At 38.8% G+C, this 19,528-nt stretch overlaps 1 long non-coding RNA gene across 1 annotated transcript; it reads left to right on the top strand.

Annotated features, from left to right (window-relative positions):
* The first annotated feature begins 327 nt into the window (after window positions 1–327).
* On the top strand, window positions 328–17,998 carry LOC123649323. The gene is made up of 3 exons (XR_006738987.1): window positions 328–355; window positions 15,634–15,774; window positions 17,925–17,998. It is a non-coding gene; the product is annotated as an uncharacterized LOC123649323 (long non-coding RNA).
* The last annotated feature ends 1,530 nt before the right edge of the window (window positions 17,999–19,528 follow it).

The following is a 19,528-nucleotide window of genomic DNA, read 5'->3' as shown; positions in this document are numbered from 1 at the left end:
TAAAAAGCTGAGATGAAGAAGGCAGTGACTGTTTGTGGCCTGCTTTTAGGCAAAATGGGGTCCCCAGTGACTATGTTGGGCTTTCTGAGGAAAATCACCAAAGTGCGGTGGATTTTCCAGGAGGACTTTAAGCCCTCCTACTGCATTTTGATGCCACAATTTTTGTTTCTTTGGTCACAAATCGCTTCATGTTACAACTGTATTTTTATTTATTTGGGAATCTAGTAGAACTAATAGGATTTCCCTTTTAAACAGAAATTTTTTTACTGTTATATACTGCCCTCTGCTGGCTACTTCAACTGTATTCCACAACCTGCTGAAGTGGATGGTTAAGAGTGAGGTTGGATTAATTTAAGTAAGTAAATTTGGCTTTTTTTTTTCTCCTTCTGGATAAATTAAAAAAAAAAAATCTAGGGACTTGCCATACTTAAAATAATAAATATGTTGACGGATGTTATTTCTTGACTTTTTAGTGAAATTTTTATTTTAGAGTAAAAACAGGTTAGCTTTCTATGGTCTCTCCTTTTGCTTTAATGTGCTTAAGACTACTCTTAGGAAGCTTGAAATTCTTTGCTTAATTGGTATTTACTGAAAACTAAATCATTATTTTCCAAAATATTAGACTCTATCGACAACCCTTGATATGCATAGAAACCATCATAGTCCAAAACCAAAGGGCAAAACAAATAATTCAGTGAAATATCTTTAAAGCCCAAACAAAATGTTACAAGGCATAGTTGAGGGATAGCCTCTCAATACTAGGTTGCATAGAATTACTCTCTAGCAACAATCACCTGATCATTTCATGCTTTATAATAACTCAAAACAAATGCTCGTAAACTTTATAGTAGATTAATGCTTAATTGTCAAAAGAACTGTGCTCAAGTGAAAGTCACAAAGCCTGGATTAGAATTAATTGTCTCAAAATCCTTAGCCTACTGCTTCATCTCCTGAACAATGTTCTGCCTTTATTAGTAATTAGGAGAAAGAATTTGGTGTGTCAAACACTTTATTGCAAAATCAAGTTTCAGTGGTAAATTCTAATTAATTTTATTATCTTAAAAAACTTAAAACTTTAAAACATTTTTTTAAAGGGTAGCTACTATGCCATGGAGACAGATTGATCAATGTTGGTTTAAGTAAAGTGTGTTTTATAGTTAGGTATAATATGTTCTGCTGCGTATAATTATTTTGGGGTTTGCAGGAACCTCATGTGGCTTTTCCTCAGGTTCTTTAAATTAAATAGCCGGCCGCACACATCTCCATTCGGTTCTGGTTGAGTAAACTTCTTCAGTGTCTTGGGTGTCACATCACTTCCTGGAGGAACAGTTGGTTGCTGAGAGCAGGTTTATTTAAAGCCAGAACTCGTTTAAATAAGTCTTTGGTCACGCTGTTGAGGGGCTGTTAATGCCCTGTGAGCAACGACTATCCATGCATGGGGAAGTTTATAAAAGAATCTCTGGTTTTCTGACGATGTAGGTCTTAACGAAGCCTTTTTTTGTAAATCTAAGACTTTATGTTCATTTTATTATACAGAGTCTTAATTTGAGTCTGAAAAGGGGAGCTCCAGGGCAGACATAAAATTAACTTCTCTTTCAACGTCCTAACCTTTTGGTTTTAATTTATTCACTTGTCAATCTTATGAATGCCTCATGAACTCCAGCTATTGATTTCCGTGGCCAATGCTATTTTTCCTGTTTATTATAATATATTGTCCCATTGTTGCCGGCCGTTTGCACTCAGTTAAATTTCCCACACAGCGGACAGGAAACTGTTCCATGGCATCAGACTTCCTTAGATTGATTTTCACAGAGGCAGGGAGGGACCTGCCCACTTCTGGGCTCTTTGTGCAGAGACGACACAAGGGCCCCAGTAAAGGGCCTGCGCAGACACTTCCTTCCAGGCACCCAGCACAGAGGCAGCCTCATCCGACCCTCCCACCGCAGCCCCGCAGCCCCTGGGAAAAGCTCCCCTTATCAGCACTCAACGTTATGTCATTTCTTTTTACATACGATGTTTATTGTCTTTAGAGCCTGCTCTGTGGGAATGTTCTTTTCAAGGGCGACAATGGGGAAACCACAGAACAACATTGGTGAAATCACAGCCTGGAGCACTAGGCCTTCCAGCCGCTTCGTAATTAGAAAACAAAACACTCAGCTACAATGCAAACGATGTTTTTACACTCTCTGGCTACTGAATTATTTATTAATAAAAAGCTTTGTTACCAGTGCCTTATCCACCATCCTAAATGTAGGTTATATAAAACACTGAGAACACATTTGGATGAACCAGAGGACTTTTTTTTTTTAAGTCAATGTTTATGTTACTATTTTGAGTTTTGCTAAATACCCTTAAGCTTTCAAGGCAAACGTCAGCATATACCCCAGTGTGTTGGGATTTCGGAGACACCTGTCTTACATATACTCAGCTCTCAGTTTGAAATAATTTTAAACTCAACAAATTGTCTGAGACAACACATGTGAGGGTTTTATACTAAAAAAAAAAACAGACCACCACAATTATTGATTTGCTTATGTGTGTACTATCAAACTCAAAATTATTATTTTTTTCTTACTGTAAATTTACCTTCTTAGGACTAGTTTATTGCAAAATACGACACACAAAATGTGGTAGATAATATTATTAAAAATCAGGCACCGTCCTTTGAAAGTGATTATTAATTTACACTCTGAAATCATGTTCCCCCAAGGAGCTCATTATCAATTAGAAAACCTCCTGCAGTAAATAGCTGATAGATGAAGCCAGTTCCACAACCTCAGCCACAATCCCATGGAGGCATCTATATGTAAAAGCCACTCTGAGTAGTTTTTTTTTTTTTTTTGGTGCTGCTTCTTTTTTTTGTTTTTCTCCCAAGTGTGGAAGATTTTAGAGGCTGTAAGGAGAAAGATGCAAATTTTATGGAGGTTTTATCAAGGGAACTCAGTCAGTTTTGTCAAAACAGATGAATCTACAGAGAGGAAACCCACTTTCTTCTTCAGAGTTGTAATGGCACAGGACGAATCATTTCCACCTGTGGAGATGGATGATCATTTTACAGATCTACCGAGTGAACTGATGATTTCGATCAGGTAACAACCAAACCTTGTTCATTTGTATCAGCAGTGGGCAGTACTTTTAGGGTTTGGATGAGTTTCGTGAAATCATTTCCAAAGTTTAGACTTAATTAAATTGGCCAAATCGCAAAAAAGGTTCTCAGATAGAGATATGCATTTCTATTTTACTGATTTGGAAACAGAAGGTCACAGGAATTACGCGTGCAATTGAACTCTGTATCTCTGGAGCCACTCACCTGGACGGGAGGGAAACTCTTCTCTTCACCATCCTAAATCTTTGCTTCATTATACTATTCTCCTTTTTTTGAGGGGGTATTTCTCTTCCAGCAAATACACATGGAGAATAAAAATGAATGATCATATAATTTAATTTGACGTGAATAAATAGTAGGAAGTGTCCTAGGGGTGACACATGGATACAGGGTTCTGCTTCAGGGTGACATATGGATACAGGGAATACAAACTGGAAGTTTATTCCCCCAAGCCCTTGGTGAAGCGAGTGATGCTATAGTTTACACGTTTGATCAGATTAATAGTAGAGGCAAGTGGGCCATATAGAAGCTAAGCTACCATGTTTGTTTTGAATTTCAATGTTCATTCTCTAATGGATATTCCTGGTGTCATAATTCATACTTGCTTTCTTCTTAGACCATAGTTTTAATCTTTTATAAACTTTGGCCAGTATCAACAGATTATGTGAACTGGATCCAAGGTTTTTATTCAAAATTTTCCTTACATAGTGATCCCAGATATCAGGCTATGAAAATGTTGTCTTGAACTATTTTTAAGAAAATAGTCATTGTTCTTCTGGGGAAGCCCATAGGATAGAGGTCTTAGGTGCTTCTCCTGGTTCTCTGATTTTAGAATCAAAGGCTGATCCAGGGAGGAGTGGGGAACTTAAATTTGTGAGAAAAGAACGCTTCTGGGGAGCTGGGGCAAGGGTTGCAAGCATGATTAGCTAAGTGTTCACCTTGGGGGTAGAATCTGGGAGGACTCTAAAGTTTATGGCTTCTTGATAGTTCTAATATCTAAGATTGGGGAGATATTAAGAGGCACCAGTTTTGGTTGGGAAGTTGAGCACATCACAAACTTAGCTGAGGATGTGTTGATTTGGTATGACTTGAACGAGGCAGATGCAGATATTTATGTCCAGAAGGCAACGGCTCCCAGCACAGGGGGAGAGGGGACTCAGAAGGGACATGAATCTCTGGTCTGTAGATGTCATCAAAACTGTGAGATACCTGAGATCACACAGGGGGAGGTAAGAGAGAGCATACCAATGGGCCAGGGGAAAAACCCTGGAGTAGCAAGAGGAGTGCCTGAAAAATCAAATAGAAAAAAAAAATCATAGAAAAAGAATCATAAGAGAATAGTCACAGAAATTGTGTCAGTGACTCCACATAAAATCTTGGCTCAGGAAGCCATTTGTCACAGAATGAAGTCTTTTTTAATCTGGAAACTTCATCAGGAGTTGAAAAACTTTTGCAATGGGGTTGTAGGGTTGTGAAGCTTGATCCATTACATTTTCTATAGATAATTTATTTAAATTACATGGTAAAGAGAAGCTACAAACATAGGAATGTTCATTCTTCACCTGTTGCTCCAAGCCTTGAAAATTTTTTTGCACACTTGTTTCTTCATAATGTTTTTGCTAAAGTACAGTATAGAGGAAACTCACCTCTCAGAGCTCCAGAGAACATAAAAAGGTTGTAAAACCATGTTATCCCAGTGAATCATCTCACCAGTGAAGGAAGGAGGAAGGTCGACTTCTGAGGCTGGAGCATTTGTTGGGCCAGCACCACGGAGATGGTTGGTGGATGAGTTTCTTTCCTTAGGTAGTTTTTTCTCTGCCTAAATTATGAAATAGTTCAAAGAAATGGACATCACCAGCAAAATGCAGAGAAAACTGCTTTATCTTGACCAGGAAATAAATGGAATTTATTTACATTGTCTGCTAAAAGTGAACAAACAAATAAATAAAACTCTTCTGATGGAGGGCACTCTCTGGAGCTTTTGAATCCACCTGTCAATACCTTAAAAATAACCAGAGTAATTAATACAGTTGTACTTTGAAAAGGAGAAGGGATTCTCTCTTGATGTTTGGCCAAAGTGTGTTCTAAAACGCTGAGTGATGACTGGAGCCCAGGAAGATAAAGGCTGAAAAGTAGACATGAGCTCTGACAATAAAGACATCTCTGTCCTCTTTGCCGGAGAGTCCTTTCTGTGGAGTCCTGGAGGCAGAAAGCAGATGGCAGTTGGCAGAAAAATGCATGGGAGGTGAGGACGGGGAGGAAGGGAACGAACATGTCACTTTTATCACTTCGAAGCAGCTTGGCTGAGAAGAGAAAGCAAGCAGAAAGGATGAAAGCTAGAAACGGATACGGAGTTAGAGTAATTTTTGTTTATTTATTTTATTTTAGGAAGGAATTGAGGATGCTTAGAAGCTGTGGAGAATCCAGAGAGAGAGACAGAGAGAGAGAGAGAGAGAAAGACAAATAAGAGGAGAGTTATCTTAGTGCTTTCAGGCTGTTGTAAGAAAAATACCATAGACTAGGGGCTTATAAAGAACAGAAATTTCTCTCTCACGGTCCTACAGGCTCCAAGATGGAGGTGCTGGCCGATTCCATGCTGGGGAGTGCTGCTTCCTGGTTCACAGACCAGCTGTCTTTTCGCTGTGTCCTTACTTGGCACAAGGAGTAAGGGGGCTCCCTGGGGTCTCATTTATCAGGGATTTTATAATCCCATTTATGAGGATGGAGCTCTCATGACCTAATCACCTACCAAAGGCCCCACCTTCAAACACTATCATATTGGAGGTTAGAGTTTGAAAACATGAATTTTGAGGGGACATAATTGTCCAGTCTATAGCATTCTACCCCAGCCACCTCCTCCCTAAAGTTCATATCCTTCTTATACACAAATATATTTGGGATATCCCAAGAGTGCTCAAAGTCTTAACTCATTCCAGCATCAACTCTCAAATCTAAAATCCAAAGTCTCATCTAAACATCTTCTAAACCAGATATGGATGAGACTCAAAATACAATTTATCCCAAGATAAACTTCTCCCCAGCTGTGAACCTGTGAAACAAAACAAGTTATGTGCTTCCAAAATACAATGGTGGGACAGGGATAGAACAGATGTTTCCATTTCAAAAGGGAGAAATAGGAAAGAAGAAAGAGTCAGCAGGTCCAAGTAAGTTCAAACTACAGGCAAATTCTACAAAATCTTAAGACTTGATTATAATCCTCTGGCTCGATGCTGTGCCTTCCATGCCCACTGGAAGTGCGACTGGTCTGTCTGCACCCTGCCCTTGTGGTTCAGGAAATCTGCATGCTTTGAAACTCAGGTGGAGGCAGTCAGGCCCCCTGGGCATGGACTCCGGGAGCCTGTGGAGATGGCGCTATGTGGGCGCTGCCAAGTTTGCAGCTTGGGCTGTCCAGAAGGGTGGCCGCTGTGGCCTGTGCTTCATGAAGGCCTGCTGGAGCCACACCTATGGTGGCCAAGGACTGTGGCACCAGAGTGTGGGAGAGCAGAGCCTATGATGGGAGGAAGTTATGGGGGTGGGGAACCTGTGGCCTTCTGGTTTCAACATTGCTCTTTTTGAGCACCAAAGGAGGCAAGAAAAGCTTCATCTTTCTCTGCTGCACCCCTTTTAATAAAAGAATTTGTTCTGTAAAACTTGGATTCAGTCAAAAGGCCACGCTTAAGGACCTAGAAGGCCACATGTGGCCTTACGCTGCAGGTTACCTACCCTGGAGGGCGTGCCAAGGTAGGCACGGAAAGGCACTAGTAGCTCCCCCTTGGAAACTGCTCTCCACACCCCCTCCCACCCCCAGGCCCCATACTCTGGGCCTGTGATGGGAGCAGCAGCTCTGAAGGTCTCTGAATGCCTTCAGGGTCATTCTTCCCTTCTTGGAGAATCGCACCTGTTTCCATTGAGATGGCCGATCCATACTAATCCCATCAAGTGGTCACCTGGCCACACCTTTACTCTTCTCACATTTTGAAAAATGGATACGCTGAGAAATTTCCAAGTCTTTAGATTCTGCTTCCTTTTTGTGTAATGATTCTGTCTTTAAGTCATTTCTCTTTTCTTGCATTTTACTGCAAGCAACTGGCAGGAGCAAAGCCACACCTTCAACACTTTGCTTAGAAATCACTTCAGCCAAATATCCAATTTCATTGCTTGCAAGTTCTACCTCCCATAAAACACTAGAACATAAACACAATTCAGCCATGTTCTTTGCCCCTTTATACCAAGGATTGTCTTTTCTCCCTTGTCCAACAGCATGTGCCTGAGACCTCATCAGACTGGCCTTTGCCATCCATATTTCTACCAGCAGTCTGTTCAGGATTGCACAGGTGTCCTTTAAGAAGATTGAAGCTTTCTGTACAACTCTCCTATTTTCTTTCTGAGCTCTCACCAGAATTACCCTTAATGGTCTATTCATAGCAATGTAGCTTTTTCTAGCACATACCTCAAAATTCTTCCAGCCTTTACCCATTACCCCATTACAAAGGCATTTGGAACATTTTTAGATATTTGTTAGACCAGCACCTCCACTAGCACCTCCACTTCTCGGTATGAAATTCTGCTTAGTCTCTTCAGGCACATGACAAAAATGCAGTAGACCTGGTGGCTCACAAATAACAGAAGTTCATTTTTTTTTTTCTCACATTCCTGGAGGCTAGAAAGTTCCAGATCAAGGCATCAGAAGATTTGGCATCCAGTGAAGGTCCACTTTCTGGTTCAGAGATAGCTGTGTTCTTGCGGTGTTCTCACAAGGCTGAGGAGGTGAGGGAGCTCCCCAGAGTCTTTTTGAAAAGGCACCAATCCCAATCCTAATCCCCTAATCACCTCCCAAAGGCCTCATCTCCAAATACCATCACATTGGGCTTTAGGATTTCAACATATGAATTTGGAGTCAGGGGAAGGATATAAACATTTAGTTTTGGAAAGGAAAATAAAAATTTTAGGGCCATATCCTTAAGTCCTTATGCAAAAGTAAAGATCAAGCCGGGAGGCTGAGTCATGCAACACTCCCTTCCAAATGAACAGCTGTTACTAGCATTATACACCAGCCAGATCTCCATGGAAGGTGAAAGGCCTCAGGCACCTACAGGGACTGTACCCACAAATCATTCATAAGGAAGTTTCTTGCTGGCCTCCCATAAACAAGGGCATGCAAATTGCAACTTTGGGTCTGCAGGCTAAGTCTAGCTCCTGAAAATAAAGTCTGTTTGATTCCACACTAATAATGTTGATTATAAGTTTATCTTCCCAGGTGCAGAACAGAGACAAGATCAAACATGTCCCCACCTACCCAGGGACATCTGCATAATTGATGCTTCCTTCACTCCTTTTTTCTCTTCTAACATTTGCCTTATCTTATATGAAATATAGATTTCCTGGATCTCTCAAGAATGTAACCATTTTGTCTCACTGACACCCCTCTTCCTCTTTGCTTCTTTTAGTATGCCCTCTCCCCTTTAAAACCTGAGTTCCCAAGTCTCACATTGGAAAAACAACCACAGATTTGTCTGTGGTTTCTGTTTTTCCCAGACACATCCTCAACTTTGGCTTAATAAACCTCCATTGATTGAGATCTTTGCCTTAGTCACTTGTTTTGGGTTGTTAGCCTAGAGCAAGAGTGTAAAAGTATTTGAACAAGGGGATGAGGGCAAAGATGAGTCTTTTCTATAATCACTCCTCACTGAGTGACCTTGATAAGTGCAATCACTAACCCTCTATGACTTTCATGTCTCCAGCCCAGGTTCTCATCTGAGTGGCAAATGTCACAACCACCAGGACATGCCCTCCTGAGGCTCTGTCTCCTGAGTCCTCATTAATACACAGAGGATGATTTCACCGAACTTGAGGAATTTTAGGGGATCATATCTCCTTGACTTTTCCATTGCAATTGCCTTCCAATTTCTCACCCTCCTTTGATCCAAGGGTTTGCATATAGTTTTTCTAAATCATTTAATTCTCTTGATTTGAAATCCATTAATCATTCTCCATCAACTAGATTTGGATAAAATCTAGTTGATAGAGAACTCCTTACCTCGGAAGATGAGACAAAGCATGTCATACAAATCTCTTTATAAATCTGGTTGAACCCTTTCTCCATACACATCTAATTTATGGCCATCACAAACACTTGTAGTTCATTAAACACCTGGGGTGGGCCCTGGAAAGTGTCAATGTGCATCAAGTTTCTCATTCGCCAATTATGAGTCTTATAAACTTGGGCAAGTTTTGTAACATTTCTCTAAATTTTCTTATCTGTAGAGGGGGGCAAATAGTACTTACCTCATTGGGTTGTTGAGAGGATTAAATAAGGCAGGACTTTAAAGCACTTGGAACAGGGTCTAATTCAGAGTAAAAGCTCAAGTTTTGTCTACCATTATTATTATTGCTATTATTATAATTATATTTATTCACTCCATTCTTTTATAGTAGCTGTGGTCTCTGCCGGTTCTTGCACATTTCTTCAAGATAAAATTTCCGTCTTCCTAAGATTCAGTCTAAATGCTAACTCTTTCAGCCAGCTTTTTTGAATGTCTTCAGGCAGTTAGCCTTATCCACACTTGTTTTCTACTTTTTCTAGTGGTTTCTCTGTGTATGCAAATCTCCACAATAGCCCTTTTGTATCAATGGAAATTATTTGTTTACATTTCTGTGTCTTCTAGTGTGTTAAAACTTCAACAGCAAAGTCCATGCCATATTTACCTTTGAACTTCTAGCACTTTATAACAATGTTATCTTCTCATTAAACTTAGTAAAATACAAATACTATTCTTCAATGGTTAATGTATCTGTGTTCCACATAATATTACTTAAACAAGTCAGACACATGACTTTATAAGACAGATATAAGACATGAATCTTAGTTTTGTGTGGCTTCTATAACAATGTTGAAAGCACAATTTTAGACCTATTGATGAAACCAAAACAAAGCGAAAACTACAGTGAATCCTAAAAGATCAATAACATAGTTGTTAAGAGAAAAAAATTCAGAATCAGGCCCAAGTTTAAGTCTTTAAGTTCTATAATGTGAAAGTTTCTCTTCTGGAAAATGGCATGGCACCTGGTATAAGATCATAATTAGGAGTTTCTATCACTGAATGTCTAACTTAGAGAGGTTGAGCAGTCTCATACTAACTTATAATAATTTATACTATGATTATTTCATTAACCTCTCACCTTTTTTACAAGCTGATCTGACTCTGTCAGTTCAATTCAAATACTCAGACATTACTGACTCATTTCCCTCACCCCAAAATATTCAGCTTTTATCTTCACTTTTCAGTGTTCAGAAGTGATATTCTGAGCATGGATGGTAACGAACAGCAAACCTTTGAGGGAGTATGTCAGTCACAGCAGGATATTTGCACCTTTAGGGGTATTTTTCACAAACTACAGTTTGGGAAGTAACAGATATTAAACATTGTGCTTTAAACTAATACACAGAAATATGATTGCTCTCACTTGAGAATAATAAGAGGCTAAAAGTAGACCAAATGAAAACTTTGAATAAATTGAAACTTTAAATCAATTTAACTAAAGCTTTCAATACTTATAATTTATTTGATGGTGGGTATGATGCCAAGAACTTATCTCAGGATGTGATAAGACCCCCTTGCAGGAGCGATGCAAACTTCTCCCAGTTTGTTGCAAAGTTTCCCTCAGTTTTATCAGAACCTAGAAGCTTCGTGTCTTCTTTCCCACCTGGAGACATATACAACCCCTCCCGTGGTCACCAGGCCAATGGTCATCCTTTCCTGGCTAGGCAGCTGTCTGAGACTGGCCCAGTGTAGATTTCAAGATATCTTCCTTTCTACATCCAACTCCAGTCCCATGAAAATTGTGCAACATTTTAAAGCAATAGACCCTTATGATTTTTATTTGGTACTGTTACTGATCTTCACTACTACTACGATTATTATTATTATTACTATCATTATATTATTTTAAGAATGTGCTTTGAGAAAGACACATTAATGGGAAACCAACCCCCTGAGCTTGCTAGCCTGTTACTGTGGTTAACTATGTTGAACTGTTACCAGTAATGTATTAATAATATTTCCTCTCTGAAATATAATTCTTTCAAATATAAGTACTTAAAAACTTGGATTCTGTCACAAACAGTACACTAACTTTAAAAATGTGTCACCAGTATGTGACCCTGAGACCTGGTTGCACCCAAAAGCCCAGGAAAATAGTCACGGTATGATTGGATACTTACAGCACGAAATATGAAAGTTGTGATAAGCAACGAATTTATCGGATGATGGATGCCCACAATGGCACGTGACCTGATCTACATGATACCCACGGAAACCACAACTCATGACAATATTCTTGATCTGCATAGATAAATCTGTGAAGAGAATAGCAAGCTTTATTTACTTTCTCTTTCTCTTCCTTTTACCTTAATTAAATCCAATCTGTGTGTGTTCAAAACCCTTCCTCTATAGTATCTTCTGATTTTTGCACATGCATACAAGACAAATTTCTTTTTGGAAAAACTATGTAAATCTATGATTCCTCTCCAGTTACCACCAACTTGTTCCGCCATTCACAACATATGTCCATAAATTTGACTTAGAAATAGGCCTAATCATAAACATAACTGCTTATTTATTATTTATATATTTAAATATATTAAAATATGAGTTTCTTTAAGCGTATATTTTACTCAGTAAGATTATATGTCTATCCATCCATCTGGCTGGCTGACCATCCATTTACCCTTCCATGTCTATTTGTAATTCTTGTTTGCCCAGGCCTTAGTACAAGGAATAAGAAAAATGTGAGCCTTAATTGTCTCAGGTTCGAAACCCCACCAAAGGAATATTTTGGCTCTTTCTTTTGCTTTTGTGCTCATATTTTCCTTCCAAGTGATTTTATGGTGGAAATACCACTTTGACTCTTCCTCCTGGGGTCTCAATGCAACTTGCTTTATTGCCAGATATTCAGACATAGAAAGGAATCTCACCACTACATTTTCCCCCATCTTTCCTCCTGCTCCTCTTCCTTCTTCTCTTCATGCATCGTCGGTAAAAAGGGAAAGATTTTTCTCTAAAATTTTTTATATTAAAGTATAAATTATCAAATTACTGAATGCTTAACACTGCCACTCCAATATTTGTTGCACACACAGAATCAAAATCCAAGGAGAGGCGGTAGCCATCTGAAATATCTTCTAGCTCATTGTCTACGTGGGGGCAATTCACATGTCCACCCTTCTCTTGTCTTCCGTAGAATTTTATGATGGCTTTGCCTATTCTTAGCTCATGAGTCTAGGATTCTAAACTGCCACAGTTCTGGGATATGTCATTTTCCAAGTTTTTTCCCTGGTTCTCTCTGGAAGCCAGTGGGATCACACGCAGGTGGGACTCTGACAACATTTTAACCGGTGCTTTATACCAGGAGGCTTTGCAACCCGGCCCCCTTGCCTGCCCCCAACTGCATGTCTGTGTGTCACATTGTGTCAACACAGAGGGACTCATATAATTACCTCTTCTCTTATTTTGTTCAGGGTTAAAATGTAGTTCTTTGAAATAATAGATTGAATCAGTTTCCTGCTATAGTGGCTTTTAATCTTTCTGGATCACTGAGAATGTGATAAAATGTTTTAAGTAGAAAATGTACATGGATAGAGAACTTTATCTTCCATTTCGTGGTTTCAGAGATCCTGAAGTCCTCCTTGGGTCCAGGTACGTTTTGTTTTGGAGATGTTATTAATATTTATGTAAACACCTTGCCTCCTATTACTAGAGAATGAAAAAATTTTTCTTTCATCTCTCTTCTGGATCTATTCAGAATTCATCACAATAAACTTTGTCATTGTAGCCAAGGATATTAGTTAAGTTCTTATATTCCATTTCATCTTTGGAAAGGAGAGGAATTTTTATCTAAAATGAACAAATGAGCCAGGTGCTATGGCTCATGCCTGTAATCCCAGCACTTTAGGAGGCCAAGATAGGAGGATTACTGGACACCAGGAGTTTGAGACCAATCTGGGCAACATAGAAAGATGCCCCACCCCCTATAAAAATTATTTTTACAAATTAGCCTAGGTGTGGTGACATGTTCCTGTAGTTCCACCTACTCAAGAGGTTGAGGCAGGAAGATTGCTTGAGCCCAGGAGTTCAAGGCTGCAGTGAGCTATGGTTGGGCCACTGGCCTTTAGTTTGGGTGACAGAGTGAGAAACTGTCTCTACAAAAAAATCGAAAAAATAAAATAAAATGAATAAATGATAGATATTTTCTTTTATGACTTTTTTGAGAAACATTGGTAGGGGGAAATAATGGAAATAAATAACTGCAGTTAGAAAAAAAAACAAGGAAAAAAAGCATTAGTATGATATGGTAATAATAAGGTTGCTAGAATGTTCCAAATCACATATAATAAATAAAATATTGCATCTTTTAAAGGAAAAGTTTAATAGCATTACAAGAATGTAAATAACACCTTTGAAGAGGCAGGTAACAAGTTCGAGAAAATGAATTGTATAAGGTAAAGTATGATGGCTACTCTAAATTACTGACGTGCAGTATCTGTTCAGAATTGGCCAATGTATTGGGAAAGAAATTGCGGAAGGACATCATATTAGAAAGCAGAGAGCAATAAATGTTAAAGGACACATGTGCTGTACAACTATAACTACAATTACAACTAAGAAAATATCAAGAAAAAAAGATGGAATAGTAAAGGGCAAAGAGGTAGCAGTGATGATGTTCTAGCAAAATAAGTAAGTTCTGTAAATTTTACATTTATGCTGGGGCTAATTTGTCTCATAAGACAGTACTTTGTTCATGAGACAGTACTTTGTTTAACTAAAAGACTACTACTCAGCTTCAGTTGATAAGCGTCATTTTCCTTCAAAATGTTTAGGCTTCTTATATAGAAAAATAAAGTTTTTTTATGCACAGTCCATAAACTTGTCTGATTGAAAAGCATCTCCCCTTTGCCAGAAAGCTGAAGAGCGAAAGTTGGAATATTGTGCTGTCCCTGTTTCATGCTCTACACCCAGGAAAGTTTGGAGAGGGAAGTTTTGCCAAGATGCTAGTTTTTAGTTCCATCACAAGACCATTTATTTTCCATCACACACTGCAAGAAGCAGCCCTGCACTTAACTATTTAACCGACCAAGGCTAAAGCAATTAGGCTCATCTTTTTTTTGATGTCCTAGAAGAGAGGGTTGGATGAATCTCAGCTGCCCTGTGGTGATGGGAATGTAGTTCCAGCTGACTGCAGATATTTTTACAGTTGTCTCTCTTTAGTTTGAAACTCTCCAAACAAATAAAGATTGGCCTCGCTGAGTTTTAAAAAAAAAATTATCCAAGGACTAGAAATCATGTTAGTTCTGTTGAACGCACTCTACTGACTAATGCATTTCCTTAACTTGATTTTAGCACCTTAAAATATTACAGATGCAACACCTACTTATGAAGATTTCTTCTACTTTAGTACTTTCAAAGTCTTTAAATTTGCTTTTAAATCTCTTCACTATTTAACTGATTAGTTTCCTCAAAGAATACTGTCCTTTTTATGATCATTTTCTTTTCTTCCTGGAAGTGATGGAGGTAGCGAAGGGTTCTTAAAATATTGTGAGGCTATTAGCTACATAAAACGAGAAAATGAGAACAGAGCTATGAATTTAGAAAGAGAATTTGTAATATGAGTATATATGCCAAAAAAGACCATCAGAGGAAGTCAGGTAATCACAACACTGGGTTACATTTTCCCTTTTGCTGTTGGTTTAAGAGAACTTTTCCTCTCACGAAGGGAAATTTCTCCCAATTACTATTTGTAAGCTGAGGAGTGATTTTTTTTCTTGCTTAAGGTTAAAGACTGAGCCATCTATTCACTTAGAAACATGAGGAAGTTGGAGGTGGAGAGAGAGAGAAAGAGAGAGGAGGGAGAGAAAATGAATACATTGTGTTAATCTAATCATTGGTGGAGAAGGATCTATTGAGATTGGCTAAATTATCTCTTCATCATGCCTTACTACTTTTTGCCAGTAGGACTGAATCCGACTTTTGATGCAATGGATAGAAACTCTTTTTCTTCAGTTGAACAATCTAGAGATAAATGAAGACAAAGATGATGTAGCTATTATATTAACCTCAGCCATCCATAACAGAAGCTTCAGAATGCATGTGAAGGGAACTATGACAAGTCTTGGCTGCACAAATCACGTAGTAGGGACATGCCCATGGGATTCTTCCAAATACAGCCCCGTATCTCTGTGCTATGGACACATACAGCAATGGGGGGCAGATCTAGCAAAAGACATGTTATCATCACGTTCCTTCATTTCTTTATCCGAGGAACATTTGATATTGGTTCCATAATTGCCATGTGGTCAGGTGTCAAGAATTTTGATGTCTAGCGGATTTCTGTGGATTTAGCAAAAATGTTCTTAATATCAGTAATTTACATACATTCCACTTAAGAAAGTCTAGCTAAAAAAGGAGAAGAAATGAAAGGAAAACCTAGCTAGTTTATAGTCCCTTAATCCTTTTTTTAAATTAAACTTCCAGGATTTTGATGACACCTTCTTGGCATTTTTTCAAGATGTACTCGTGCACATTCTGTGTTCATGCCACATTCCAGGAAAACATGAGGAAAGACAGACAAAGAACAACTCTGCTATGAACTCACCTTTTCTATATTCTTAAAAGGTCTGTATTTTTTGTTGCAATCACTCAAACATTTTCCTCATAGTCAAGGAAGCTTGAAAATGACTATTCCCTAAGAATGATATTTTTTTCCCTTGAAGTCTCAAGTAGAGACTGGCAGAATGCCCTTTCTCATCAGCTGGGAGAGATGTTGTTTAAGTAATTGAATCCCTCCCATTCTTCACCCAGGTAAGAGTTATCTATATTCTCACAGGCTCTTTTTTCTTAGGCCATTGTGAAAACTTCTTTAGGCAGTTTTAATTTCACTTTCCTCTTTCCTGCTAATTGACTATCTTGAATCAAGGACAGTTGAAATCCACTCCTGAGTTTAAAAAAGAAAAAAAGCAAGTTCTGGATACTGGCCTGTTGATCTTTGAGAAGGTTAAATATTGACCTAGTCAAATGGACAGTGCATTATGCCTGGGGCAACATGAAGTACCCGCATTTAACTTCTTATCCCAAAGAACTTCCTGTCTCCAAGGCCCTCTTTTACCTCCCACATGTGCTCCTTTAAGACATCTTATCCTAATAAAGCGTCAATCTGGGGAGAGGAAACTTTCCCACATGAATGGTTACTTTCCCAATTTTCTTGTGAAAATTTTCCAAATTTTTCCCTTGGCTCTTTGAGAACAGGGGCACGGGGCCCTTTTCAGCCATGCCCTGGATTCCAGAGGTCCCTAGAGGACAGAAATAGCAAAACTCAGGCTTGGACTTTTGTAAGAACTTGGGTCCAGTCAACCCGTTGTGAAGAAGGAAGAGTTTAAGGTGAATTTTACAGGAGAGAAATCCCTCATTTCAAGAAGAGCTAGGAGGAAAGCTTAAATGCAGACAACTTCTGATAGCAGGTATTACTTAAAGTGGGAAATGAGAGGGTATGAAGTGGAAAATTGAGCATAAAAATAAAGGAAAGTATGATCCAATTTTTATATTCAGAGAAACTCTAAATATAGTTTAAAGAGTGTTTTAAAGTCACAAGGGCCAGTATATGGCAAAGTACTGGAGCAAGGCCCAGATGGAGATCATGGCTGAATCATTGCATGGCAACTGTCATCACCTATTAGGACAGCAAAAGCATTTTATTTGCATAGGCATAATGTAGGAAGTATAGGTGTTCTGAAAAGCTACAACAAAAGTACTTCTCTAGAGGCTGTGCAAAGTTCACCTGACGATACCACCTTTGTACAGCATCTACAGAAAATCAGGTAGGGAGGAAGGGTTACTTTTATCTCAATCTTCAAGCTTACCTACAACCTAAAATAATTCTGTGCTTTCTTGGTGCACAACCTATTTTAAGATATTGACCATCCTTCATATGTGTCCCTGGTACGGCCAGGCCTGGCCCACACTCAGTGACAGGACAGAACTTCTACTCACAGACACATCCCACCCTCTTCTCTATACTTCACATTTGCCTTTCTTGCTTCTTGTGGTGTTTTTGGATGAGATTAACGTTTAAGTCAGTGAGCTTTGAACAAAGCAGATTACCCTCCATGATGTGGATGGGTCTTATCCAATCAGCTGAAGGACTGACTAGTACCAAACTTGACCTCACCCAAGCAAGATGGAATTTTCGAGCCTGGTGGCCTTTGGACTTGAATTGCAACATCAGCTCCTCCCTCAGAATCTAGCCTGGTGTCTCAGCATAGAGATTTTGGACATGCCAGATCCACAGTTGCATGACCTAATTCTCAGATCTCTCTCTGTCTCTCTCTTTGTGTCTGTCTTTCTATATATGTACACACACACACACACACACACACACACACTCACACACACACCCCTATATTTATTCATACATGTATACATGTGTATACACACACATATACATCTTGTTTAATTTCTCTGGAGAATTCTAATATATCCTCTTCCTCCTTCCCTCTTTTGCCCAATTCCTCTTGCACCCACAAAATGCTTTCATTAGCCACAGGTTATGGTGAAGTGAGAATCTGTCAGGTCAAAACTTTATCTAGTCCTAAAAGGAAAAACAAAAACCTCGAGCTGACCACAAAAATGAAATGTGTCATTGATTCAAACTAAAATCAATTAAATTTTGTCAGTATATTTATGACATTTATATGCCAATTATTATCAATAAATTTCCAAAGGATATTTAAATAGATTAGTAATATGTGCTCATTTCTGTTTTGTTTCAGCTAGTTTTTATAAAATGTAGTTCTCTGAAAAGTATGCCGCTGAGAGGATAACAGAATGAAAAAAATCAAGGTCACCTTTGAGAGGTACACAGCCTGGAAGAGGCTAGCACAGACTCTCTGGTACTAGACATCAAACACAGTGTGCCGCCCTATGGGTTCCTTCTCTCATTCATTGCCCAGCCAGAGTGATGTTCGCAATATTTTCTTGCTTAAAACTTTTTCGCGGGCTCCCTTTTGTCAGGTGGATACACTCTTAAGACGTTTAGCTGAGACTACAAAGCTCTCCACCATCTAAATTAGAAACCAGTTTCTGTTTACCTCTTCCTCCCCAATTCTACTTCAGTCACCAAAAGTCCATTGAACTTCTCCAGAAGGTCATGTGAGTTTACTCCTCTCCTTTGCATTTGCTCTTCCAAGTTCTCTGAACGCCCTTTCCCCTTGGAGGCTCCTGCTTCCCTGAATAATCCTAGTTCAGGCAATTCATCTGGCGTAGATTTTCCAGATCTCTGAAAGCTATATTAGATTTTTCTCTAATTCCATATTGCATATTTTCATTAAAATATTTTGAACCAAGGTGCATTTTATACAAGTTTATCTCTACACTGCTAGATTCCCAACCCCTTCAAGGAAGTGCCTGTTCCTTACATATCCTTGTACACCTGCACCCAGCAATACCTGACAATTGGCAAGTACTCTTTGAAGGGCTGGAAAGGAACACATGCACAACTCTGACAGGATTAACCTGACACTCGTGTTAGTAAGTAGACCTTTTACTACCTTCAGGTAGCTCCCACTCAAACGAGTGAAAAAAGGAAGTTTTTCAGCAGAAATACCAAACCAAACAAAAACATGCACACAAACAATGGAGTTTCTCATTAGACAGGAAAACTTTATACTCATTTTCTTTTTAGAAGGAATTAGAGGTAAAAGAGTCATTGGGAAGGTAAAATAGAAAATATCATGTATATGGAGAACTGTGGAGGTCTATTCTTCTATTCTATCTCAAAAGGAAGGAAAGAGAGACTCAGAGTAAAAAGGACCAAGAGACTGTGGGAGGTGTCATGGAGGAATCAACCTGGCCAAGACCAACAGCAAGGGCATGAAGAGAATTTCAAGGAAGCAGGAAGTCTTGAGCCTAAAGCTCTTTTTAAGTCTCTCTTATAGACAAAGTTTGGAATAATAAGCTTCAAGTTTACTTCAGTGTTTAAATTCCAGGGTCATTATTTCTCAATATCCAAATACATTTTCAGCTTCTAGCTGTTCGGAGGCTCAATTAATCTTAGCTTTAAATTATTATACTGAATGGAATAATTATGTTGTATTCTGAAAATTTTTTTTCATGGTTGTTAATATAAAGAGTATTTCATGTAGAATAAAATTTTAAATTGGTTAAGGTGGAAAACTGTCTTCTTAATTTAATATAACAGTAAATACTTTCTGCATTCTGAAGTGAGAGCAAAAATTTGTCTTTGGGGTGGGTACTTTCCCTTTACTCTGTGAGGAGATACTTCGTGAGCTCTGGAGTCTTGCAGATATGAAACATGGACCTATCCAGACTACTGGGGAAACTTTCTTTATACCTGTACTGTAAGCATTCGCTTTTT

This window comes from Lemur catta, chromosome 13 (assembly GCF_020740605.2).
Source record: "Lemur catta isolate mLemCat1 chromosome 13, mLemCat1.pri, whole genome shotgun sequence".
In the NCBI taxonomy this organism is placed as follows: Eukaryota; Metazoa; Chordata; class Mammalia; order Primates; family Lemuridae; genus Lemur; species Lemur catta.
This window is presented reverse-complemented; position numbering and strand designations above follow the sequence as displayed.